Source organism: Malania oleifera, chromosome 11 (assembly GCF_029873635.1).
Source record: "Malania oleifera isolate guangnan ecotype guangnan chromosome 11, ASM2987363v1, whole genome shotgun sequence".
NCBI lineage: Eukaryota > Viridiplantae > Streptophyta > Magnoliopsida > Santalales > Ximeniaceae > Malania > Malania oleifera.
This window is the reverse complement of record NC_080427.1, coordinates 9409582-9421819: the sequence shown is the minus strand read 5'-3', so window position 1 is coordinate 9421819 and position 12238 is coordinate 9409582.

Below are 12238 nucleotides of genomic sequence, written 5' to 3'. Positions count from 1 at the left end.
TGACAACATCGATAACGTGTCATCTCTTTGACCCGGCACTATTCCGGGTGTCTTTTGTAGCATATGGAACAAAGAGGGGGCATCGGTCTATCTTGTACCGCTCGACCTCCCATCCCTTATATTTGACCTCCTCTTCTATCCTACCTTCTCCACGGCCCCCGATTGGACACTGCCTGAAAATTTGGAGGCGCTAGTCTCTTCCTCTGACTCTATGACACAACACCTCTCTATAGGTCACTCTCAATCACTGTGGCTCTATCAACTATCTCCGAAAAGTCTAGGCCCGGATGCCTACAACCTGCTCATAAAATCCCCGACTTAGGCCCTCCCTAAACTTCCTCGCCTTCTTTCCTTATCTAGCACTAAGTGCAGGGCAAACTTGAATAGCTCGATAAATCCAATTGCATGCTGTTGTACTGTCATATGCCCTTGCGTCAAATGCAAAAGTATGCCGCCTTTACATTTCCAACGGTAGCGAGGAAGTATTTCTTGAAGAACAATTCCTTGAAGCGGCTCTAGGTCACCGCTACAGTCTCAGGTCTTTACTCCTCTACTAGTCTCGCTGATCTCCACCAATATTTGCTTCCCCAGTCGACTAGAATGCAGCAAAGGACACTTTCTGCTCCTCAATACAAGGGAGCACTACCAACATGTCCTTAATATCCTGAACCCAATTCTCAGCCACTAATGAGTCGGCCCCTTCGAAAAACGACGGGGCTTCATACGTGTGAACTACTCAATCGTGCAGCTCCGTTCCCCAAAACTCCTATCCATTTCTATCATCACCTGCTGGGTAACACTACGTAATACCACTAACACATTTAACACACTAGGATCCAAAAATAATCTTCTATGGCCATTCATTTTATCATCCTTAATCCCAATTTAGGATTCAGTCCCACCACTCAGAAACAAGACCCAAAGATTGTTTACTATGGTTTTCCTGAAATCGTCACCCCAAGAAAACTGTAGAAACAATCACAGAATTTCCTGCCTCCAGGCTACAAGATAGAACCCTAAATACCAATCTCATCCTCTAACTATAACTGATTCATATCTCAATCTACCCATCTCCAATTCTCCCCACAATCAATTTCTGTACTCTGATATTGTATTTCGCTGTTTACTAAAGTCTGTAGAACCTAGCAACCTAGGATCTGATACCAAAATGTAATGACCTAAAATTCCATACCAGTCTTTTTTTTCAAATAATATATAAAATATACTGATAATCATTTTACTCTGATACTCCTAAAATCACCTATACAACGGAAAGTATAAAGTCGTACATCCATAATTACAATACCAGAAACCAGTATTAACCCAAAGCAAACATACATAATTATACATCATCCCAGCACCTTCTACCCAACACTCTTGAATTCTACTAAAAAATGTAATCCCCTGATAACACTTACCCTTCAAACAAGGTAGTGTAGATGACCTCTCTACTTGCGAGCCTGATCTGTTTGTCTAGTTAGATCACCTGAAAAATGTTAATTTACTGGGATGAGACAATGCTCAGTAAGAAGAAATATACTATTACTAGTGTGTGGCAACTGCGTCTACATAAATAATTTACCGATAAATAACTGAATTGAGATATCATGTAAATACTGTGCAATTCACACCTACATGGCTTAAAATACAATTGTATTATATGAGTTTTCTATTTATCCATACTGATAAGAATATAATATATCTGTTGTTCTTCTGTAAATCTATATATATATAAATAACTGAGAAATATCCTTGGAAATCTGTATGTCATGATTTTACCCTTCATGTTAGGGTTGTGCGGCCTGTAAGCTGGACTTAACTCTGGTTGGCCTACTAGGATAAGTCACCTGAATACTCTACCAATCCTCAGTCCGACCTTTACTGTAATCTCTTCAAAGGCATTGTAGAGGTATCTACCTCGTCGAACCGGCCTCTTTAACCCATAATACTGGGGAGACAGAAATCCCTCCATAGGCATGTTTGATGGAATCCACACACTATCTAAGATATGTGGTTGCACTCTAATATGAAAATAGCAACCGTACCGTGCTCTGCTGATTGAATCTGTCTGAAATAATTCATCAGGGATCTGATACTGTATAATACTAATATATATAATTATCTTGCTATTTCATCATGATTCCAAAATAACCATAACACTATAAATCTGATCTGAAATGCTGAAATATATGATTGAAATAATTGTAATATCTGACTGAATAATATGTAATATCTAATTGAATAATCTGTAATGTCTGAGTGTTATGGTTTTGGAAATCATGGAATTCTATAAATGCTGTAAAATATCTATCTGTAATATATATATATATATATATATATATATATATATATATATATATATATATATACACTGTAATTTATAATTCTATAAAATCTAGTACACCATATTTCTATGCAAAAAAAAAAAAAAATACTGTAAATCATAGTATTCTGAAAGACTACATAAATTTTGAATTGTTATGATATTAACTCATGCCACACAACTAAATAAAAACTCCCTGTACTAAAATTTGTATTTTCTGATAATAAAGATAATTTATACCCCATACAGCATATCCCAAAAACATACATACATTACTGATAATATTTTTGAAATTTCTAGCATAGCATATTTCCCTTAATTGGTTTCCTAAACTATGTCTGCAGGGATCCCAAAATTATATCTGCGGCGCTCACCCGAACCCTAAATTCAATAACCCTAATTTAATCAAATCAACCCTAAATAAAATGCTATTTTAACATTTCCTATGCCCATAAATTCCAAATAAATAATTAAACTCCCACAATAACCAATTTTCTTATTTCCTTAAATCCCACTCTCGCTTTGGAGTGGTGCCTAGGATCCCCAAATTGAAAATTTGCCCTTGCCAAAATGATGATGATTGAGATCAGGACCCCGTGATGGTGCCCGATCGTCGATTTAGCTAAAGATCTAAGAATAAATTGAGTAAAAAAAATGATAATTTACCTTTCCTGAGGAGTGGTGTCTACACTATTCCCACGACAAATCCACTCAGGTAGAAATATCGGTGGCGGAGTTAGGAATCCAATGATACCTTCCGTTTCTCGATTAGCCGAATATTTGCCGAGAAATTGAGGAGAAAGGGAGAAGAGACAAGGAGAAAGACGAAGAGTGAGAGATTGCTGGGAGGCCTCTATCTGCAAAATTGAAAATGTTGTGAGCTTTGATGTATTCCCTAGAGGGGGGTGAATTGGAATTTTAAAATTTTTCTCCTAGGTTAAGCCAGATGTTAGCAGTATATCACAACCTAGGATCTTTCTATGCAATCCCAAATGTGCAAATAAATATAATATGCGGAAATTTAAATCATGTACATCATTTACACAATAACATACACACGCAAGAATATAAATTGTGAAAATATAAAGAGACACACGATATGTTATCGGTGTTCGGCCAACACTGCCTACGTCCCCGCCTCTAGCTTGCAAGTCCGAGAAGTCCACTAATGCTCACTTAACGGGTGGAGTGGTACCATTTAAAACCAGGTCAATTAGTAGGGCTGACCTCAACCTACACCTTACCAAGATGGTGCACCTAGCTTTCCTAACCGAGTTTAAGCCAATCCGGGACTATTCAACAGGGCTAGTCTCCCTCTTTAGACCCACGCTTGGAATACAAATGATATAAAATTTTGCATACAATCAAAGCACTTCTAAACAAGAAGATTATGTACCAATTTAGCACATGTAATAATCAACGCACATCAATATGTATGAACTATAAGCTCGGTGCTTCACGTGTGCAATCAACACTCAAAGTTATGTCAATAAACAATCAAGCACCAGAGTGTTTTAACAAGTTATTTATTTGAAACTAGACACAACAAATCTCAATACTTGATTAGGGTTTCAAAGATGCTGATCAAATATTAAAACTAACTCAAAATATTTTCCTTCAATGAAATAAGCACAAGAGTAGTTTGAAGTATATAGTTTGTAAAAAATATTTTGCACACAAAAGATTATTGCTATTGGAATCTTTGTAATGACAATGCAAAGATCCTTAAGCTAATGAGTTTTTCCCAACATTAGAGTTATCAAATAAAAATTTGTGGGAAAACTCTTGCTTGACTCCCTAAAAATAATAACAATCAATCAAGGAAAACAATGGGAGTATAAGCAATTTATAACAAGCAATAAGCACAATAAGAAACTCTCACAATGTTAGGATTAATCAAGGAAATAGATGTAGGAGAGTATTTAAAGTAAAATAGGCAGGATAAGCTTTTAAAAATTGAGAGGATTTTTGACTAATTATCTTGCTAATCTCTACTTAATTTGCACAAATGAGGCCTTATATATAGACAAAGGCCAAATTATAACCTTTGGGGACATAGGGGTCATTATTAGGAATGTTTTTAAACCAATCAAGAAAATTAACCCCATTTAATTAAATTTAACCCTGATAAAAAATAATTTATCCCGAGAGATTCGAGTGCTCGGTCTAAGGTTCGGGTGCCCGAATAGACGCAGTCAAAAATCAAATTTTAAAGGTTCGGGTGCCCGAAGTCAGGTTCAGTTGGCTAAATAAAAGACAAAAACTTTCTATTCGTGATTCAGGTGCTCGGGTCTAAGTTCGGTTGACCAAACTCATGTGTTCGATCACCCGAGGCTATTTTGAACACCAGGTTCGGTTGCTTGGGTTGGTGAAAAGCATTCTGACATGGGTTCGGTCGCCCGAGGGCGATACGTTCATTATAGGTTCGGTCGCCCGAAACCTAGTCAACCCGCTAACTTCTCAGCGGTTCGGGCGCCCGAGGTGTTTTGAACACCTGGGGTTTAGTCGCCTGACCTCTCTCAATATTTTCAATTAAATTCTAATTTTGCCTTATTTAATTCCCTAGATATGATAAGTGATGTTGGGGACTATTTTATGTGTAAGTGCTGGGACCTAAGGTCTTTGAGGACACTGAAAAAATCCGGCGTCGGTCGACTGAGGGTCTCTCCAAGGTCTTGAGTTAATAGATCTTACATGTATGTCATGCATTAATTATTACAGACCGTTTCTATATTAATATTACAGACCCAATATTAAACTTATAAAATTACAACAATGAATCTTATGGGTCTTCTTTTGCTTCAAGCCACTGTGTGCCGCATGCCATCAATATGATCCAGTTAGTATGATCCTGCACACAAACTTGAAAGCTATCAAATACAAAGAGTATTTGTCATTATCAAAACCAGGAATGACCTATAAGGTCAACAAATGTGAATTTCAATTTTGAAATCCCTCAGCCCAGGAAGCTAGCTTCCTCTTCCTTTTTTTTTTTTTTTTAACTTTATTATATATTATAATAATAATATATATATACATATATATATATAATATCTACTTTAACTTTTATATATTATTGGTCTATTAGAAATTTAGTTTATGCTCTAGAAAGGTATAAGAAGTGATCGAGTCAAAAAATCAGTAAGACTAAGTTAGCGTTATTCCTTTCAAAATACACCACTCCCGCTCGGAAGCGTGGTTTATTGAGAATCACGGGTTTCATGGAAGGTAAATTCCCTGTTACATATTTGGGTGTGCCTTTGGTGTTTGGAAAATTGTCTTCCAGGACATTGGAGCCTCTTGTGGAGAAGATTAGAAAGAAAATTGCAGGGTGAAAATCTAAGTCGCTATCGCAAGGTGGAAGATTGATTTTATTAATACATGTGTTGTCTAGCATGCCTATTCATTTGATGTTTGTTATTAAGGTTTCGCAGGTCACATATTCTCGCATTAACTCTCTTCTTTCTAATTTTTTATGGGGAGAGGTGAAAGATAAAAGGAAGATTCATTGGCGCTCTTGGGGGAAAATTTGTAAACCTACCTTGGAAGGGGGTCTAGGCTTGAGAGATCTTAAGGAAGTTCAGAAATCTCTCTCATGAAATTTTCCTTCAGATTGCTCACTTCTAACAATCTGTAGGCATGTTTTTTCAGAGCTAAATATTGTAGAAATGATAATTTATTAATAAGGAAGGGGAGACCAAATGACTCTCGGTTTCGGAAATCAATTATGGCCACCATTCCAGAAGCTATGGATAATGTTAAAATTTTGTTAAAAGGTAAGAACTCTTCTTTTTGGTTCGACAGGTGGCTGTCATCAGGCCCGTTATCTATGAGCACTGAGGATATTTTGAACAAGAAACTGTGTATTAAGGATTGCTGGCTAAATAATAATTGGAACTCTGATTTAGTATGGGAATTGGTTGGTGCTGATAAAAGAAGGGAAATTTTGCATCAGGTGCTGGCGGGTAAAAGTGGGCAGGATATTTTTGTCTGGAAGCCTACCTCAAATGGTAATTTTTCTACAAAAATGGCTTAGCAGGCAGTGAGGAGCAGAAGTGATAATTTTTTGTGGAATGACTCATTTTGACATTCTTTATTGCTCAGAAGAATCTCAATATGTTTATGGAGAGCCTAGTTTAGATGCTTGATTGTAGATGATAGAATTCAGACCAAAGGAATATCGATGGCTTCGGCTTGTGATTGTTGCGTTCAAAGAATCCAGGAAAACATTGATCATATTCTTTCTTTAGGTGAGGTGGCTTCAGAGGTTTGGCGTTAGGCTAGTGTGGCGTTTGGGGATTCCTTTCCAACGATCTCTTCCCTGGAAAAACAAAATGGCAAATTGGTTCCACTATGCTAAAAAATCGTCTATTAAAGGTATTTTAATCGGGCTGATTCCATGTTTGATTACGTGGTGCCTCTGGAATCAAGATGTAAAGCGAGAATGGAAGGAGTTTATCAAAGTGCAGATTAGATGTGGAGAAGTGTTCGATTCTAGGTTAGTTTTATTGTTGAGAGCATTAATTCTTTTCAAAAATTGAAAAAGTCGGACATTAAGATTTTGAATGAGTTTCAAATTAAGCATCAGAGAGTTTGCGACAGGTCTGGAAAAATTATTTCGTGGGTTAAACCTCCAGTAGGGTGGATAAAATTTAATTGTGATAGGAGTTATAAGGGCAATCCGAGTACTTCAGGAGGTGGAGGAATTATTCGAGATTGCCATGGCATGGTAAAAGTGGCTTTTTCAAGTTATTTTGGCAATAGTACGAATAATAGTACGGAATTAAAAGTAATTAAGGAAGGAATTCGTTTGTGTAAACATTTGCATTATGTTAATGTGATTATTAAAAGTGACTCGCGAATTGTAGTTGATTGGTTTCGGAAAGGTAGATGTATTTTGTGGTATCTCTGGGAATTTTGGGAGGAGCTCGTGGCAGAGTTAGAAGGAGTGAATGTCATGGTGATGCATCAATATAGGGAGGGCAATAGTGCGGCTGATTTTCTTGTTAAAGAATGAGAAATGGAAAACAATGTAAGCTATGAAAAACAACATCTTCTACCACGTTATCAAAAAGGTATCCTTCGAATAGATAGGTGGGGTCTCGTTTCCGTTCGTCGTTAGTTCAACTCTAGAGTTTTATTTGGTGTATTTCGTTTTGATTTTGGTAGTTTTTATGTTTTTATCTCCTTTGTTAGTTATGTTTAATTTTGTTTGTCTTAGTTTTGGTTGGTTTGTTTTAACTTGTAACCACGGTATTCCTCCACCAAAAGTGAGGGTATATTAATAAATAAATGGAGGTGCCGCCCTCTTTTAGAATAAAAAAAAAAAAACTTTACTTCCAAATGTCATTCATGCATTTAATGCATTCTACTTATATTTAATTATATTATATTAATATTATTACTTTATTATCTTACTTTAACCATTATAACATTATATTAATATTATATATAAATATATATACACATATTACCCTTATTCTTATACATACATACATATATATTTATATATATATATATATATATATCCTATTATATTATTTATTTAGTTAATTCATTTTAATTATTAATAATTAATTAATTAATAATTAATATTATTAATATTATTTATTTATATATATTTTTATTTATTTATTTATTTATTTTTATTATTTACACTTCCATGTATATAATTTTCTGGGGCATTACACTACCCATTCCTATCCTTGTCCTAACTCGAACTAATACTGTGGTATTAATTCGCCCTAGAGTTTACAGAACCTAACAACCTAAAGTTCTGATACCACCTTGTAATGCCCCAAACTTGAAACTGGGGTCTGGAGTGTTATTTAAAAATAATAATAAATCTCTGATACCAGATAATTATACAGTGGAAGACCTCAGTATTTATATACCAAAGTACTAAAAACCCTTTATTACAAGAATATTTCCAATAATAAATTTAAATACATTCTTAAAAATTCTAAGATAAACCATAAATAACAAATTTAATTATTAATCTAAACTACTATTTCTAACCCCACCCACGCTTCCTCTGCGCTACTCTGATTCCTGTCTCTCTCTAACGGGCATCTAAAAAATATTTGATAATGATGAGGTGAGACACTTCTCAGTAAGGATGAAATAAATTATTATCAATATGTGGCAAATGAGTTTTAGTGTATATAAAATATAATCATTTGTTAAACGACAACAATTGTAAAATCATTTATAGACCATACTCACACATACATCATTATTATAAGCGAGAGTTCTGAGGATTGGGGAGATTACACGCCCATACACGTAACACCCCTTTGCTCTAATACCTTATGTAACCTTACCCATTTAGTTTAGGCATGGCTACAACTAATACTTATTAGGGCTCTCGCCTAATACCTATGGGTTCGTTGACGAACCACTGAAGAGACTTCGTTGACGAGAAGATACATTCGTCGACGAAATTCAGAGTTTAAAATTACTCTCTCGGGCACCGACGAGGAACTAGAGTTCGTCCACGATTTCTAGAAGGACACTCGTCGATGAGGCCTGCTATTCCTTCCTCTAAAATCTTTCCTTTTTATCTGTTAAACCATTTCATTTATTATACTTCCTAATTATTTTATAATTTTAATTTCCGAGTCATTACATATATATATGTATGTATGTATGTATGTATGTATATCTATCATATTGTTTATTCAATGAATTCAATTTAATAATGCTTAATTAATTAATTAATTCATAATAATATTTTTTTTGGGATCACTACCTCTAAATATTTTTGGGGTTGTTACATTCTCCCATCCTTAAAAATATTTCGTCCTCGAAATTTGTGAACCGATAATTCTATTTAGATTCTATTATTAACGGACCACCCCCTACCACGTATTCCAATATACTTTATAACTACAAATATTTACATTAATCTAAAACCAAAAATAACTATTACTTATCTCATAATATAAATTTATTACTTGCTCCTGCGCCACAGGCAATGTGCGCACTAGTCGGGATACAAATATTAAACTGAAAAAAAAAATCAATAAACGTTAAAAACTGGAGTCAGTGCTTAGAAACATTACCGTCGATGGATTTACTGTGATTTTCTGAAGTTAGCTACTTCTTCAGGAAAAACATAGAAGACCATCAAGGGATTTCTGTACCCAAGCTTATGAAAAACAACTCAGAATTCCTAATAGTATCTTAATCTACCCATTCCTATCCTTATCCTAACTCGATCTTATACTTTGGTATTAATTCATCATAGAGTCTGTAGAATCCGACAACCTAATGCTCTAATACCACTTTGTCACGCCCGAACCCACTAGGTGGGGCCCGGGGTGTGATGTGATCCAATCACTTGTGTCTGATACCATAACCCCAATCACGCAGTGGAAAAATAAATAAACATTCTTAGTAATATATCATAGTACTATATAAACATCCCAAAATAGTATTTCCCAACATCTAATATCCATATATATTCATCTCATAAAACTAAATGCATAAACCAAAAATACAAAAAAAAAATTTGTACCCTCTCACAAAAATGCTATACCAACAAATCCAGTCCCGAGCTCACTAAGCTCGATCACGCGGATGTCCTGAAAAAGATGAAATTCATATCGGGTGAGACACATCTCAGTAAGAAGGAATATATGAATACCAGTGTGTGGCTATCATGAGATTTGTGTACAAAATATAATCATCATTTATAAATTAATCCACAATTATGAAATCATTCTCTGTCCCTACTCACACACATGCAGCGTATTTTATTAACGAGAGTTTCCTAAGGATTGGGGTGATTACCCGCCCATACAAGTAGCACCCCTATGCTCTGATACCTCATGCAACTGGGTATGGCCATAACTGATGCTCATCAGGACACTTACCTTACTCAGTAAGCCCTCAGGTGGATAGTTTGTCTCATATTCACACACATTCATTCAATTATTTATCAGCGAAGGTTCTTGAGGATAGGGAAGATTACCCACCTATACAAGTAGCTTCCCTCTACCCTAATACGTTATGCAACCTGGTATGGCTACATCTGAAACTTAGCAAGCCCTTGGGCGGAAAGTATACCTTGCTCCAAATACATATAATACTACAATATATAATACACTTATTACTTTGTTACCTTACTCTGCGCCTTGTTATCTTTGTAATACTTATCTTTTCATAATCTCAATTTTCACAGTTCTCGGTATTTCACATCACATAATATTTCTCATTACATAATATGTTGCATCGCATAATATCTCGAATCGCATAATCTGTTCCCACATTTCACATCACATAATTTCTATTCACATACACTGTTCTCATGTTATACATTTGTTAAATTTACAATTATGCATTTAGAACTCACTACCAGATGGATAAACACTGTTATGCTTCCCCCCATGACGGGTTGTGCGGCCTGTAGGCTGGACTTAACCTTGGTCGGCCCACCAGAGTTAAATCAATAACAACCTTTTCAGTTTATAAGTTAGATTGGTTGTTCCCATACTAGTTTAGACTCTAGAGGGACTCTACCCTTCTCGGCACAATTGACCATAACGTCTCCATACTCTCTATAGGACGTGTGGGTGCACTAACTCTTCAGAAATCACGCGCAACAATACTGTGCATAACATGAAACCACAATCCACTGGAGTTCTCAAACCAAAACTTGCAATTTAACATTCACATTTAATTCTAATTTAACAATCACACACAATAAATATTCTCAATGCATTTCAGTATTTCCAACATCTCATAAATATATATATGTATCATAATTCATCGCAATATATTCTTTCATGCCACACGATTTAGAATAATACACATATTTATACATTTACTAAAAATACGCCAACCCATATTCATCATTCATATTACTGATAATACACATTTAATTATCTCCACAATTATCCAGAAAATCCATTACTTTTATCATTCCATTTTCTCAAATAATAACTAATAACACAACCCTAGGCTCAAAATTACAGTTCAAACGATTGACTTTTCTAAAATTCTCATAATAAACATATACTTACGCATATTTTTTTTTTCATTTTAACCGTTAAATTCACAAAATTACTAGCTTAATCTATTTCCTTTACCTAGTTTCCAGAAACTACGCGAATAGGGACTCCAAAACGATGTCTGCGGTGCTCACCCGACCTTGATTCAATAACCCTAATTCAATCAAATCGACTCCAAATAAAATACTAGTTTAACTTTCCATAAAATCTAAATAAACAATTAAACTCCCAAAAATAACCAATTTGCTTAATTTCCTAAATCTTATCCTAACCTTGGAGTGCTGTCTGAAAAGCCTAGTTCAAAAATCCGCTCCGTTAGACTTGTAAAGAAACGCTCCTAGAACCACATGGTGGTTTCAGATCATCAGTTAGGCTGAAAATTTGAGAAAAATTGAGGAGAGAGAGTGAGTTTACTTTGCCTCTGGAGTGGTACCTACAACGCTCCTATGAAAAATCCACTCCGGTAGGAATGTCGGTGGCAAAAAATGGAATCCAACGGTATTTTCAATTTTCCGATAGGCCGAGTATTTGCGAGGAGAGAGAAGGGAGGGGGAGGAGAGAGAGACACGAAAGTCTGGGGGCGCTGCTCTATTGTTTTCTTACTTCTCAGGAAGTTTACTTCCTATATATATATATATATATATATATATATATATGTATGTATGTATATCTATCATATTATTTATTCAATGAATTCAATTTAATAATGCTTAATTAATTAATTAATTAATTAATTCATAATAATATTTTGTTTTTTTTTTAGATCACTACCTCTAAATATTTTTGGGATCATTACACAAATAGTAAGAGAAAAATTATTTCCAAGAGCCAATAACCATATTTGATGCGCAACACAATTCAAATTTGTAACTCACGGGAATACAAATAGCAACACATGTTG